Here is a 16,484-nt window from a genome sequence, read left to right on the forward strand (position 1 = left end):
CATCTACACGTGGAACAACTCCTACAGAACACCTACTGAAGGCTGGCAGAAGACCTCAGACCTCCCAAAAGGCAAGAAACTCCCCACGTACCTGGGTAGGGCAAAAGAAAAAAAGAAAAAACAGAGACAAAAGAATAAGGACGGCACCTGCGCCAGTGGGAGGGAGCTGTGAAGGAGGAAAAGTTTCCACACACTAGGAAGCCCCTCCGCGGGCGGAGACTGCGGGAGGCGGAGGGGGGGGCTTCGGGACCGAGGAGTAGTGCACAGCGACGGGTGCGGAGGGCAAAGCGGGGAGATTCCCGCACAGAGGATCGGTGCCGACCGGCACTCACCAGCCCGAGAGGCTTGTCTGCTCACCCGCCCGGGCGGGCGGGGCTGCGAGCTGAAGCTCGGGTTTCGGTTTTGGACGGAGCGCAGGGAGAGGACTGGGGTTGGCGGCTTGAACATAGCCTGAAGGGGTTAGTGCACCACGACTAGCCGGGAGGGAGTTCGGGGAAAAGCCTGCACCTGCCGAAGAGGCAAGAGACTTTTTCTTCCCTCTTTGTTTCCTGGTGCGCGAGGAGAGGGGTTTAAGAGCGCTGCTTAAAGGAACTCCAGAGACGGGCGCGAGCCGCGGCTAAAAGCGCGAACCCCAGAGACGGGCGCGAGCCGCGGTTAAAAGCGCGAATCCCAGAGACGGGCGCGAGCCGCGGCTAAAAGCGCGGACCCCAGAGACGGGCGGGAGACGCTAAGGCTGCTGCTGCCGCCACCAAGGGGCCTGTGTGCGAGCACAGGTCACTCTCCACACCCCTCTTCCGCGGAGCCTGTGCAGCCCGCCACTGCCAGGTTCCCGGGAACCAGGGACAACTTCCCCGGGAGAACGCACGGCGGGCCTCAGGCTGGTGCAACGTCACGCCGGCCTCTGCCGCAACGTCACGCCGCCTCTGACGCCGCAGGCCCGCCCCGCACGCAGTGCCCCTCCTTCCCCCCCCTCACCCCCGGCCTCAGTGAGCCTGAGCCCCCGAATCAGCGGCCCCTTTAACCCTTTCCTGTCTGAGCAAAAAACAGACGCCCTCCAGCGACCTACACGCAGAGGCAGGGCCAAATCCAAAGCTGAGCTCCTGTGAGCTGTGAGAACAAAGAAGAGAAAGGGAAATCTTTCCCAGCAGCCTCAGAAGCAGCGGATTAAAGCTCCACAATCAATTTGATATACCCTGCATCTGTGGAATACCTGAATAGACAAGGAATGATCCCAAATTGAAGAGGTGGAATTTAGGAGCGAGATCTATGATTTTTTTTCCCTTTTCCTCTTTTTGTGAATGTGTACGTGTATGCTTATGTGTGAGATCTTGTCTGTATACTCTTGCTTCCACCATTTGTCCTAGGGCTCTATCCGTCCATGGTTTTTAAAAAAAAATTTTTTTTCTCAATAATTAATTTTAATTGTAATAACTTTATTATACTTTACCGTCGTTCCTTCTTTCTTTCTTTCTTTCTTTCCGTCCTTCCCTCCTTTAGACAACGAATCACCCCAAATTGAGGAGGTGGTCTCTGAGAGCAAGATTTATGATTTTTCCCCCTTTACCTCTTTTTGTGAAGGTGTATGTGTATGCTTCTGTGTAAGATTTTCTCTGTATAGCTTTGCTTCCAACATTTGTCCTAAGGTTCTATCCGTCCCTCTTTTTTTTTTTCTAAATATTTTTTAATTCAATAACTATATTATACTTTATTTTATTTTTACTGTATCTTCTTTCTTTCTGTCTTTTTTCCTTCTTTCCCTCCTTCCTTCCTTCCTTCCTCCCTCCCTCCTTTCTTTCCTTCTTTGCTTCTTTCTTCCTTCCTTCCTTTCCTCCTTTCCTTCTTTCTTTCCTCATACTTCTACTAATTCTCTCTACTTTTTCTCCCTTTTATTCTGAGCCGTGTGGATGAAAGGCTCTTGGTGCTCCAGCCAGGAGTCAGGGCTCTGCCTCTGAAGTAGGAGAGCCAACTTCAGGACACTGGTCAACAAGAGACCTCCCAGCTCCACATAATATTAAACGGTGGAAATCTCCCAGTGACCTCCATCTTAACACCAGCACCCAGCTTCACTCAACGACCAGCAAGCCACAGTGCTAGACAACCTATGCCAAACAACTAGCAAAACAGGAACACAACCCCACCCATTAGCAGAGAGGCTGCCTAAAATCATAATAAGGCCACAGACACCCCAAAACACACCACCAGACGTGAACCTGCCCACTAGAGAGACAAGATCCAGCCTCATCCACCACAACACAGGCACTAGTCCCCTCCACCAGGAAGCCTACACAACCCACTGAAACAACCTTAGCCACTGGAGACAGACATCAAAAACAACGGGAACTACGAACGTGCAGCCTGCAAAAAGGAGACCCCCAAACACAGTAAGATAAGCAAAATGAGAAGGCAGAAAAACACACAGCAGATGAAGGAGCAAGATAAAAATGCACCAGACCTAACAAATGAAGAGGAAATAGGCAGTCTACCTGAAAAAGAATTCAGAATAATGATAGTAAGGATGATCCGAAATCTTGGAAGTAGAATGGACAAAATGCAAGAAGCAGTTAACAAGGACCTAGAAGAAATAAAGATGAAACAAGCAATGATGAACAACGCAATAAATGAAATTAAAAGTACTCTAGATGGGATCAATAACAGAATAACTGAGGCAGAAGAACGGATAAGTGACCTGGAAGATAAAATAGTGGAAATAACTACTGCAGAGCAGAATAAAGAAAAAAGAATGAAAAGAACTGAGGACAGTCTCAGAGACCTCTGGGACAACATTAAACGCACCAACATTCGAATTATAGGGGTTCCAGAAGAAGAAGAGAAAAAGAAAGGGACTGAGAAAATATTTGAAGAGATTATAGTTGAAAACTTCCCTAATATGGGAAAGGAAATAGTTAATCAAGTCCAGGAAGCACAGAGAGTCCCATACAGGATAAATACAAGGAGAAATACGCCAAGACACATATTAATCAAACTGTCAAAAATTAAATACAAAGAAAGCATATTAAAGGCAGCAAGGGAAAAACAGCAAATAACACACAAGGGAATCCCCATAAGGTTAACAGCTGACCTCTCAGCAGAAACCCTACAAGCCAGAAGGGAGTGGCAGGACATACTGAAAGTGATGAAGGAGAAAAACCTGCAACCAAGGCTACTCTACCCAGCAAGGATCTCATTCAGATTTGATGGAGAAATTAAAACCTTTACAGACAAGCAAAAGCTGAGAGAGTTTAGCACCACCAAACCAGCTTTACACCAAATGCTAAAGGAACTTCTCTAGACAAGGAACACAAGAGAAGGAAAACACCTATAATAACGAACCCAAAACAATATAGAAAATGGGAATAGGAACATACATATCGATAATTACCTTAAATGTAAATGGACTAAATGCTCCCACCAAAAGACACAGATTGGCTGAATGGATACAAAAACAAGACCCTTATATATGCTGTCTACAAGAGACCCACTTCAGACCTAGAGACACATACAGACTGAAAATAAGGGGATGGAAAAAGATATTCCATGCAAATGGAAACCAAAAGAAAGCTGGAGTAGCAATTCTCATATCAGACAAAATAGACTTTAAAATAAGGACTATTACAAGAGACAAAGAAGGACACTACATAATGATCAAGGGATCAATCCAAGAAGAAGATATAACAATTGTAAATATTTATGCACCCAACATAGGAGCACCTCAATACATAAGGCAAATACTAACAGCCATAAAACAGGAGATTGACAGTAACACATTCATAGTAGGGGACTTTAACACCCCACTTTCACCCATGGACAGATCATCCAAAATGAAAATAAATAAGGAAACACAAGCTTTAAATGATACATTAAACAAGATGGACTTAATTGATATTTATAGGACACTCCATCCAAAAACAACAGAATACACATTTTTCTCAAGTGCTCATGGAACATTCTCCAGGATAGATCATATCTTGGGTCACAAATCAAGCCTTGGTAAATTTAAGAAAATTGAAATTGTATCAAGTATCTTTTCTGACCACAACGCCATGAGACTAGATATCAATTACAGGAAAAGATCTGTAAAAAATACAAACACATGGAAGCTAAACAATACACTACTTAATAATGAAGTGATCACTGAAGAAATCAAAGAGGAAATAAAAAAATACCTAGAAACAAATGACAATGGAGACACAACGACCCAAAACCTATGGGATGCAGCAAAAGCAGTTCTAAGGGGGAAGTTTATAGCAATACAAGCCCACCTTAAGAAGCAGGAAACATCTCGAATAAACAACCTAACCTTGCACCTCAAGCAATTAGAGAAAGAAGAACAAAAAAACCCCAAAGCTAGCAGAAGGAAAGAAATCATAAAAATCAGATCAGAAATAAATGAAAAAGAAATGAAGGAAACGATAGCAAAGATCAATAAAACTAAAAGCTGGTTCTTTGAGAAGATAAACAAAATAGATAAACCACTAGCCAGACTCATCAAGAAAAAAAGGGAGAAGACTCAAATCAATAGAATTAGAAATGAAAAAGGAGAAGTAACAACTGACACTGCAGAAATAAAAAAAATCATAAGAGATTACTACAAGCAACTCTATGCCAATAAAATGGACAATCTGGAAGAAATGGACAAATTCTTAGAAATGCACAACCTGCCAAGACTGAATCAGGAAGAAATAGAAAATATGAACAGACCAATCACAAGCACTGAAATTGAAACTGTGATTAAAAATCTTCCAACAAACAAAAGCCCAGGACCAGATGGCTTCACAGGTGAATTCTATCAAACGTTTAGAGAAGAGCTAACACCTATCCTTCTCAAACTCTTCCAAAATATAGCAGAGGGAGGAACACTCCCAAATTCCTTCTACGAGGCCACCATCACCTTGATACCAAAACCAGACAAGGATGTCACAAAGAAAGAAAACTACAGGCCAATATCACTGATGAACATAGATGCAAAAATCCTCAACAAAATACTAGCAAACAGAATCCAACAGCACATTAAAAGGATCATACACCATGATCAAGTGGGGTTTATACCAGGAATGCAAGGATTCTTCAATATACGCAAATCTATCAATGTGATAAACCATATTAACAAATTGAAGGAGAAAAACCATATGATTATCTCAATAGATGCAGAGAAAGCTTTCGACAAAATTCAACACCCATTTATGCTAAAAACCCTGCAGAAAATAGGCCTAGAGGGAACTTTCCTCAACATAATAAAGGCCATATATGACAAGCCCACAGCAAACATCATCCTCAATGGTGAAAAACTGAAAGCATTTCCACTAAGATCAGGAACAAGACAAGGTTGCCCACTCTCACCACTCTTATTCAACATAGTTTTGGAAGTTTTAGCCACAGCAATCAGAGAAGAAAAGGAAATAAAAGGAATCCAAATCGGAAAAGAAGAAGTAAAGCTGTCACTGTTTGCAGATGACATGATACTATACATAGAGAATCCTAAAGATGCTACCAGAAAACTACTAGAGCTAATCAATGAATTTGGTAAAGTAGCAGGATACAAAGTTAATGCACAGAAATCTCTGGCATTCCTATATACTAATGATGAAAAATCTGAAAGTGAAATCAAGAAAACACTCCCATTTACCATTGCAACAAAAAGAATAAAATATCTAGGAATAAACCTACCTAAGGAGACGAAAGACCTGTATGCAGAAAATTATAAGACACTGATGAAAGAAATTAAAGATGATACAAATAGATGGAGAGATATACCATGTTCTTGGATGGGAAGAATCAACATTGTGAAAATGACTCTACTACCCAAAGCAATCTACAGATTCAATGCAATCCCTATCAAACTACCACTGGCATTTTTCACAGAACTAGAACAAAAACTTTCACAATTTGTATGGAAACACAAAAGACCCCGAATAGCCAAAGCAATCTTGAGAACGAAAAAAGGAGCTGGAGGAATCAGGCTCCCTGACTTCAGACTATACTACAAAGCTACAGTAATCAAGACAGTATGGTACTGGCACAAAAACAGAAAGATAGATCAATGGAACAGGATAGAAAGCCCAGCGATAAACCCACGCACATATGGACACCTTATCTTTGATAAAGGTGGCAGGAATGTACAGTGGAGAAAGGACAGCCTCTTCAATAAATGGTGCTGGGAAAACTGGACAGGTACATGTAAAAGTATGAGATTAGATCACTCCCTAACACCATACACAAAAATAAGCTCAAAATGGATTAAAGAGCTAAATGTAAGGCCAGAAACTATCAAACTCTTAGAGGAAAACATAGGCAGAACACTCTATGACATAAATCACAGCAAGATCCTTTCTGACCCACCTCCTAGAGTAATGGAAATAAAAACAAAAATAAACAAATGGGACCTAATGAAACTTCAAAGCTTTTGCACAGCAAAGGAAACCATAATCAAGACCAAAAGACAACCCTCAGAATGGGAGAAAATATTTGCAAATGAAGCAACTGACAAAGGATTAATCTCCAAAATTTACAAGCAGCTCATGCAGCTCAATAACAAAAAAACAAACAACCCAATCCAAAAATGGGCAGAAGACCTAAATAGACATTTCTCCAAAGAAGATATACAGAATGCCAACAAACACATGAAAGAATGCTCAACATCATTAATCATTAGAGAAATGCAAATCAAAACTACAATGAGATATCATCTCACACCAGTCAGAATGGCCATCATCAAAAAATCTAGAAACAATAAATGCTGGAGAGGGTGTGGAGAAAAGGGAACACTCTTGCACTGCTGGTGGGAATGTGAATTGGTTCAGCCACTATGGAGAACAGTATGGAGGTTCCTTAAAAAACTACAAATAGAATTACCATATGACCCAGCAATCCCACTACTGGGCATATACCCTGAGAAAACCAAAATTCAAAAAGAGTCATGTACCAAAATGTTCATTGCAGCTCTATTTACAATTGCCCGGAGATGGAAACAACCTAAGCGCCCATCATCGGATGAATGGATAAAGAAGATGTGGCACATATATACAATGGAATATTACTCAGCCTTAAAAAGAAATGAAATTGAGCTATTTGTAATGAGATGGATAGACCTAGAGTCTGTCATACAGAGTGAAGTAAGTCAGAAAGAAAAAGACAAATACCGTATGCTAACGCATATATATGGAATTTAAGGGGAAAAAAAATGTCATGAAGAACCTAGGGGTAAGACAGGAATAAAGACGCAGACCTACTGGAGAACGGACTTGAGGATATGGGGAGGGGGAAGGGTGAGCTTTGACAGGGCGAGAGAGAGTCATGGACATATACACACTAACAAACGTAGTAAGGTAGATAGCTAGGGGGAAGCAGCCGCAAGGCACAGGGATATTAGCTCGGTGCTTTGTGACAGCCTGGAGGGGTGGGATAGGGAGAGTGGGAGGGGGGGAGACGCAAGAGGGAAGACATATGGGAACATATGTATATGTATAACTGATTCACTTTGTTATAAAGCAGAAACTAACACACAATTGTAAAGCAATTATACCCCAATAAAGATGTTTAAAAAAAAAAAAATTTCTATTGGATAAAAGTTCAGAAGTATTCGTTTAGGCTATTTGCCACTTCTTTCCAGGCTTTTTCAGAGACCACTGTTCAGTCTTAACTATCACATTAGAAAATAGTTAGCTCCAATATTTGGAAGGATGTAAAGTAAAGCCATCTAAGATAATAGAGATGAAATTATTGACACTTCAGTGCTATTGGGCTATTCTTACTTAATCAAATTCTGAGTTATTCAGTGTCTGACTTTTCGGTTTGTGAATTAACCAGTTTTGTCAATTTTCTTCTATCCCTTGTTATTGCTTGTGGGTACATTTTACTGATTATCCATTTCTCTAATAATTTTTTGGCCATTCTGGTCAATGAAGCAGTGAGTGTTATCTGTTGATTTTTATATTAGATAACATGGAGTTTAGAAAGGAGGCTTTTCAAGGCAATAAATGAATAAGTATCGAATTGAAGGGGAATTAATATGTATACTTGCAGTTGATAGTAAAAATAAAATGAATTTGCTTATACAATTAAAAAAAAAAAAAAAAATAAGAAGCCAAGATTTTTTTCTTCTTTTTTCAAAATCCAGCATAGTGTTGCTGCCAGTTACAGAAATGCAGCAAAGAAAACTCACGTACTCTTGCCCTTCCTTACATATCTTGGGGTCCAACCACAGAACCCTCATTAAGCTAACGTTGTTTGTCCTTTACCGTCTAGAATGTTACTTTATACTGTTATTTATTGGAAAATAGAGGGAGATTTGCAATTTAATCATCACAACTGCACCTTCACATCCTTTATCCCACTTCTCTGTCGCAGCCTTCGGCACTTGTACGGTTATTGCTCCCACAGAAACTTACACTCGATAAACTCACAGAGCACTTAATGCTGTATATTCTCAGCAGCCATTCTGGCACAGCTATCTCTAGAATTCCTCAAACATGCGCACACACCCACACCCACACAACACACACACACACACACACACACACACAATCAAGTATGTATATATTTCTCTTTTTTTTTTTTTGTATCCATAGACTTTTAAAATTCTGTTATTTCCTCTTCCAAGTACTGAAAACTCTGATGGAAGGACACTATCTTTGCTTTCTTTCTTTCTTTCCACAATATCTGGCTTAATTCTCTGCAAAATAGGCACCGAGCAGACAGGGATGCCTATATTGTATCATGCAAGTCAGACCTTGTCAAAGGTTTGAGTTTGCAGAAGTGAGCTTCCAGGCTCACAAAACAACTGGAATGCAGCATTAAAAATAACTTGTAACTATAAGTCAGGTAGCATCCACTTGGCATTGTAAAATCTCAATGGTATAAAGACAGGCTATTTACTACTCATAGAAGGACAAATACCACAGGTGAGAGGGACAGCAGCGTGGTCCTTCATGGGCAGCAGTTGTCCCCTCTCTTGTTTAAGCAGAGACAGAATGACAGACCATAAGAAGCTCCCTCGCCCTGGCCGCCCCCAACCGTTTCCTGTCGCTGCTTACTGTCTGCACAGCTGCATTGCTGACGGCCAGGACTCACGCTGACAAATCTGAGTCTGGCATCCTCTGGATGAAGGTGGGGGAACCTGAGCAGACACCTTTCCATGCTTGGCTTGGGGGACACGGAGGAGAGAAATGAGATCTGGGTCTAGCAAGACTTTTGATAAGCACATTCCATGCTTCTCAAAAAAACTAGGAAAATATACTTTAAATAACATATCTGATTTGAGAACCATTTTCAAAGAAGTACTAATACGTGATCCGTATTAAGTCAGTTCCAAAAGGATTCATTCTCCTACACCAGGATGCTTCCTTTGTGATTTAGGTAATGGGCTTAAAGAGTATACTCACACAATATTTTCCTAATAGTGCCAAGCTAGGGGATGCTGCTGACAGCTAGAGAGAAGCAGTTGAAATAATTCTGACAAGTTGCAGAACTGCATGAGTACAAACGTGGTGCAGGTCAATGACAACTTATCTGGGTCAAATCAAAAAGGAGAAAAAACCTAATAACCTCAGAAATTGGCCTATGTGAGGTTCACGTATGTCAGGTAATTGTAAATTGAGCAAAACAAATCCTGAAGAGTTGATTTTATGGACTGTAAGGTTCTTAGCTGCTACCAGTAACGATGACCTTATGTTTAAGAGTGGGCAATTGTCTCCATGGAGCTGAGCCAGGGACAGCCTCTGCTCCAAAATATTGCCCTTCTTGTTTCTGCACATCTGGATGCTCACCATTTGGAAGTCATTACTTTGGAGTATGTACTGTCCACTTGTATTAATTATCTATTGCTACATAACCCTTACTTTGCTGCAAACACCAGCTGTCAGAGTTTGCCTTTCTGTGCCGTGGGCACACAAGCCCTTAACTGGAAACAGAAGCAAGTCACTAAGTTAGACCCACACTCAAGGGGAGGGAATCACACAGTGAGGGAATCAGAATTCCCTCCTCCACACAGGAGGCAGAGCTCACCGGGGGCCATGTCAGAAGCTGCCCACCACACCACTCTTTGCCATCCCATTTTTAAATGTTTGCACTCTGGGGAGAGATAACATATGAAGCTCCTCATAACTTAGTGTAAGTACATTTGTCAGGTCTCTTTGGAATCAAGAGGAAGCTAGGTGAAGGCTGATTCCCAGAAGGCAGAGGAAACTGTAAAAATGGTCAGTGTCTCGGAAAGGGGAGATGGACAATGAAGAAGCTGATCCTAGCCTTCCACGGATGCAGGAGTTAAGAGGATGGGACTGACATCATCGGAGCCGGAGAAAATACTCTGGTCAAGTAAATTAAGTGAGTCAGCAAATTGGCACTGCAACTAAAACAAAGGAAGTTTGATACTGAGCTGGATAAAAAGGAATATAACACATAAGGGCCCTGGAGATGATGCCTACCATGTACCCCACAGTGGTGAGATCTTTGGGAGACTATAAAATCTAATATGCAGAAAATAAGGGAAGGTTGGGGATAAAATGGAAGACGACAACAATAAGACATGTTCACCTTTCCTGAAGAAAAGGGCTTTGAAACACTGAAATACACTGCTAAATTTGTGATTATAATGAACTAGCAGGGAATTCCCTGGCAGTCCAGTGGTTAGGGCTCCACGCCTCCATTGCAGGGGGCATGGCTTCAATCCCTGGTCAGGGAACTAGGATCCTGCATGCCGTGTGGCATGGCCAAAAATAAATAAATAAATAAATAAATAAATAAAATTTAAAGATTCCTTGAGCATAGGGAACTATACTCAGTATCTTGTGATGGCACGTAATGGGAAAGAATCTGAAAAAGAATATATGTATATATATATAAAACTGAATCACTGCTGTACGCTTGAAACTAACACAACATTGAGTTAACTATACTTCAATAAAAAATTTTAAAAAAAAGAACTGGCAAGTTATTTTTTTGTTCTATTAAGAGATAATTTCCTTAGAATCCTACAGACTGTTTAATGACTCCCTCTCAACCAGGAAACCACTGTTTCCATGGGATTCCAGATCTGAAATTAGGTCTGTCCACAAATTAAAGTTTTATGGAGGACCTCTAGGACTCACATGCTACCTACTTATGTTACAAAAACACCTGCTCTCATATACATCAGCTCAGTCTCATCACTCACTAGCTCTTGAACATTCCACGATTATTTCCACGTCCTTGTCTTTGCTCATATAGTTTCCCCAACTTCCTTTCTGATGCTTCATCATATCTTTATTTTTTTCTCTCACTCTCCTGTCCTCTTCTCCCCCATAGCAGACTACCACATCAATGAATAAACTCCACTATTCCCCATCTCAAAAAAATAACTTGTGGGACTTCCCTGGTAGTCCAGTGGTTAAGGCTCCACGCTTCCACTGCAGGGGGCACAGGTTCGATCCCTTGTTGGGGAACTAAGATCCCGCATGCTGCATGGCGTGGCAAAATAAATAAATAGTAAACATTAATGGTATACAGTTCTTCTGCCAAGAAATAACATTTCCCACTGTGGTAGAACATGAACTCGGCATTGATTTTTTAGCAGTAGCCTTAACGTAGGTGCCAGGGGGTTGTCTAATGCATCCATGTCCTCTTGTCTGACCTTCCTGGAAAGGAAATTCTTTGGGGGATGCTACGTACAGCCTCACATAGTTGGTTTCCATACCTATAAAGAGCTAAGACAGAAAAGAATAATAAGTGAAGGAGCAAAGAAAAGGTGATAAGCAAATTGAATGAGACAAGGGAGGAGGGACCAACACATTTTCATGATAAAAAACAAAACAAAATCAAGAGACTTAGAAAAGAAGGGAACTTCCCCCAAAAAAGGGTACAAATGAACTTATTTACAAAACAGAAGTAGAGTCCCGGATATAGAAAACAAACTTATGGCTACCAGGGGATAAGGGTGGGGAGGGATAAATTGGGAGATTGGGACTGACATATACACACTACGATATATGAAATAGATAACTAATAAGAACCTGCTGTATAGCACAAGGAACTTTACTCAATACTCTGAATGGCCTATGTAGGAAAAGAATTTTAAAAAAAGAGAGTGGATATATGTATATGTATAACTGATTCAGTTTGCTGTATACCTGAAACAAACACAACATTGTAAATCAACTATACTCCAATAAAAATAAAAAAAAAAGAAGGGAACTTCCTTAACCTGATAAAGGGCACCAGCAAATAACCTACAGATAACGTCATACTTAATGGCGAAAGACTGAAAACCTTCCCCTTAAGATCAGAAACTAGACATGAATGTCTGTTCTAACCATTTTCTTTACTTTTATTTTTTTAATATCTTTATTGGACTATAATTGCTTTACAATGGTGTGTTAGTTTCTGCTTTATAACAAAGTGAGTCAGTTATACATATACATATGTCCCCATATCTCCTCCCTCTTGCGTCGCCCTCCCTCCCACGCTCCCTATCCCACCCCTCTAGGTGGTCACAAAGCACCGAGCTGATCTCCCTGTGCTATGCAGCTGCTTCCCACTAGCTATCTAGTTTACATTTGGTAGTGTATGTACGTCAATGCTACTCTCTCACTTCGTCCCAGCTTCCCCTTCCCCACTGTGTCCTCAAGTCCGTTCTCTACGTCTGCATCTTTATTCCTGTCCTGCCACTAGGTTCATCAGTACCATTTTTTTAGATTCCATATATGTGCGTTAGCATACGGTATTTGTTTTTCTTTTTCTGACTTACTTCACTCTGTATGACAGCCTCTAGGTCCATCCACCTCACTATAAATAACTCAATTTCGTTCCTTTTTATGGCTGAGTAATATTCCATTGTATATACGTGGCACATCTTCTTTATCCATTCATCTGTTGATGGACACTTAGGTTGCTTCCATGTCCTGGCTATTGTAAATAGTGCTGCAATGAACATTGTGGAACATGTGTCTTTTTGGATTATGGTTTTCTCAGGGTATATACCCAGTAGTACAATTGCTGGGTCATATGGTAGTTCTATTTTTAGTTTTTTAAGGAACCTGCATACTGTTCTCCATAGTGGCTGTATCAATTTACATTCCCACCAACAGTGCAGGAGGGCTCCCTTTTCTCCACACCCTCTCCAGCCTTTAATGTTTGTAGAGTTTTGGATGATGGCCATTCTGACCGTATGAGGTGATACCTCACTGTGGTTTTGATTTGCATTTCTCTAATGATTAGTGATTGCTCTAACCATTTTCTATTCAACACTGTATTGGAGATTCACGTCAGAGCAATTAGGCAGGAAAATGAAATAAAAGGCATCCAGAATGGAAAGGAAAAAGCAAAACTATCTCTATTCGCAAATGACATGATTTTGTACATGGAAGCAAAAAAGGAAAATAACGGAAATTGCCTGAAGGCACAGAGATGGTATCACTGAAATAACAGCAATGTCATATGTTTATGTAGTATTTTACAGCTTCCAAAGAGCTGTGCATCATTTTATCTTATCACCACCTGTAAGTACTATTATTACCCCATATCACAAGTGACAAAACTAATACTTAGAAAGGGATGTATTTGTTAATGGAGCCAGTTGCTAAATATCATAACTGTCACCCAAATCTCCAGCCCCAGGACTCTAAATCAATGTATAATGGTTGCTGGTTTCTTATCTCTTAAGAGCAGCATGGTCCAACAGAACTTTCTGCAATGGTGAAAATGTTCTACATCTGCATTGTTCAGTACAGTGGCCACTAGACACAGGTGGGTACTGCACACTTGAAATGTGGCTAGTATGACTGAATAACTGAATTTTTAATTTTATTGAAATTTAAATAACCACATGAGGCTACCATGTTGGACAGTGTAGCTCTAGAGAATTACTCCCTGTTCTGAATCAGACACTCCTCCTCATGGTTCTGTCCTCATAGTGGCCAACTTATGTGCAATTCTTTGTTGACTGATGAAGAATGTGTATAGAACCACGAAGACAGACAAACCATTCTTGGGAATAATTACAAGTTGCAGTATATCCTTAGAAATACCTAAAATGACTCTGCAACATAGAAACATGTAGGAGTATTCTGACTAACCAAAATTAGAAGAAATCCTTTCCCAACAACTACAGCTTAGTATTCATCAAGGGGGTGGGGTGAGGTCAGAAATAATACAGCTTATGTTTAAATGATTATATATGTTTTTCCATTCTTACATCCACTCTAGTGAATTCTTCTCACTCTACGACTACAAATTTGCCAAACAAATTGCTCATTCTTCTTGAAATACTTCCTTCATGTTCCCACTTTATACCTTTTCTTATGCTATCTTTTCTGCTGGGAATGTCTTCCTCCAGCTTACAAATCCAAACATGACCACATCCTTCAAGGCCTCACTCAAATTTATAATCTCCTGGAAGACTTTCTTATCTCACCTAGATGATGTCCTTCACTCTTCATCTATTTCGTTTGTAACACCTAGTGCTCTGCCCGCATATTATAGTGTTACGTGCACATATTCTCTCTGATTAGACCCAGTGTCAGTAAACCACAGCTCGTGGACAAAATCTGGCCCACTGCATGTTTTTGTAAATAAAGTTTTATTGTAACAGAGCCATGTTCACTATTTTACATATTGTCTATGGCTGCTTTTGCCCTATAATGGCAGAGTTGAGTAATTGCAATAGAGGCAATCTGGCCCCCAAACCCTTATGTGTTTCCCACTTGTCTCCTCACAGCAAGTTTGTTGATCCTGTGTTACTATAAGCTTTTGGAATGAACTATAGAAACCATATCTGATTTATTTTTTTTAATCTTCATAAGACCTAGATTATTGCCCTATATATAGCAGTAACATCATAAATATTTTAAATGAATTTTCTGTTTATAAGAAATTAATAGTGTCTGCTTATGTATATCAATTTTCTATTTGCAAACATTATCCCACCAATTTCTCATTTACTCATCAAGGTAACTTTCTGACACAGAGAAATAGGTCTCATTATCTACATTTTACACCATGAGAAACTGAGGCATAAACAGACTTTGACTATGGTCACAGCTAGTAAAGAGAGCTGCAAAACTGGGTCATAAACCCAGATCTTCTGACGTCTGGCTCTGATCTACCTTATTCTGCTTCTCTGTGCTTACCCGCTTTCCCCTAAATTGAACTAAGATGCTGATGGAACCCAAAATAAAAGCATATGTATATATCTACTTAGCAAATTAATAATCATGGCCCAGGTAACCCATGTTTATTTTTAATAGAATTGCAACTATTTTTATGAGAGCTAGTCATTTTAAAATATTTTTATGCTTCTAAATTTTAAAATTTATTTAAAATTAAATTTAGGGAATTTCTTGGTGGTCCAGTGGTTAGGATTCTGTGCTCTCACTGCCAAGGTCCCAGGTTCAATCCCTGGTCGGGGAACTAAGATCCCACAGGCCACAGGGCATGGCACCCCCCGAAAAATCAATAAATAATAAAGTTAAAGTTAAAAACTTAATTAAGATATAAAAAGCTTTACAGAAAATAATTTATCCCAATAAATGGAGGGAAATATTTTTTTCAACACTTCAAAAGATAGAGAAAATGTACATATCCCACACTGGTCACACTGCTTTTCCCTGCTCTGTCTGTCCTCCTCAGAAAGGCAGTTTCTCTTTTTCCTTCAGTATCTTAAAGCTATTGACTTCAAATTAGTAGTTATCAGATTAAGAATCATATGCCCCACCGGTATGTTCAGTCTGCCCAGGCCAAGTTTATCTAATTCAAACCCATTATCTGTTCAGCAACACCTCTTTACTATTCAGTATTGATTGTTTACACAGCCAATATGAAACACTGGAAAAAAGCGGAGTGACGAGGATACAGGACATTTGTTTTATATCTTCCTGTAAAAACCCTCTGACTTTACTCTGAATATATTAAACACTAGACTCATGAATTTTTAAACAGCATTTGTAATGTCTTTGCACTTATATTAGGTAACCACATTGTTTTTGATACACAAATAGGATTCTTTAAAGAAATACCCTTTTCTCTGAAATGGGTCATATTCTTTTTTTTTTTTAACATCTTTATTGGAGCATAATTGCTTTACAATGGTGTGTTAGTTTCTGCTGTATAACAAAGTGAATCAGCTATACATACACATACAAAAATATGGAACGCTTCACGAATTTACGCGTCATCCTTGCAGAGGGGCCATGCTAATCTTCTCTGTACTGTTCCAATTTTAGTATATGTGCTGCTGAAGCAAGCACGGGTCATATTCTTTACAGTTAGAGAGAGCCTACTTATTTCTGCCCACTGAGAAAAGATGGATTCCTTTTTGAGTCTCTTTGAGGTGTTAGAGTCAGCTTAAATTATGCATGCAGTTTAATGCAAATGAAAGGTTTCAATATAAGCAGGTGGTTCTCTAGAGGCTATCCTATTGGCACAATATTTATCATCAAGTATGTATTCAACTGTTTGTGGGCAACCAATAAATGTCTGTAGACTAAAAAAAGAAAAAAAAATCTATACCTACTTTTAAA

The 16,484-nt window shown here is 40.0% G+C and overlaps 1 non-coding gene across 1 annotated transcript; it reads right to left on the bottom strand.

Annotated features, from left to right (window-relative positions):
• Positions 1–16,104: 16,104 nt before the first annotated feature.
• LOC115804228 (U6 spliceosomal RNA) lies at positions 16,105–16,211 on the bottom strand. Its single transcript, XR_004025095.1, has one exon. It is a non-coding gene; the product is annotated as a U6 spliceosomal RNA (small nuclear RNA).
• Positions 16,212–16,484: the final 273 nt, after the last annotated feature.

The sequence above is a fragment of the Delphinapterus leucas genome, chromosome X, assembly GCF_059928025.1.
Source record: "Delphinapterus leucas isolate spDelLeu-1000000601 "Yukka" chromosome X, BTC_Dleu_Yukka2, whole genome shotgun sequence".
Taxonomy (NCBI): Eukaryota; Metazoa; Chordata; class Mammalia; order Artiodactyla; family Monodontidae; genus Delphinapterus; species Delphinapterus leucas.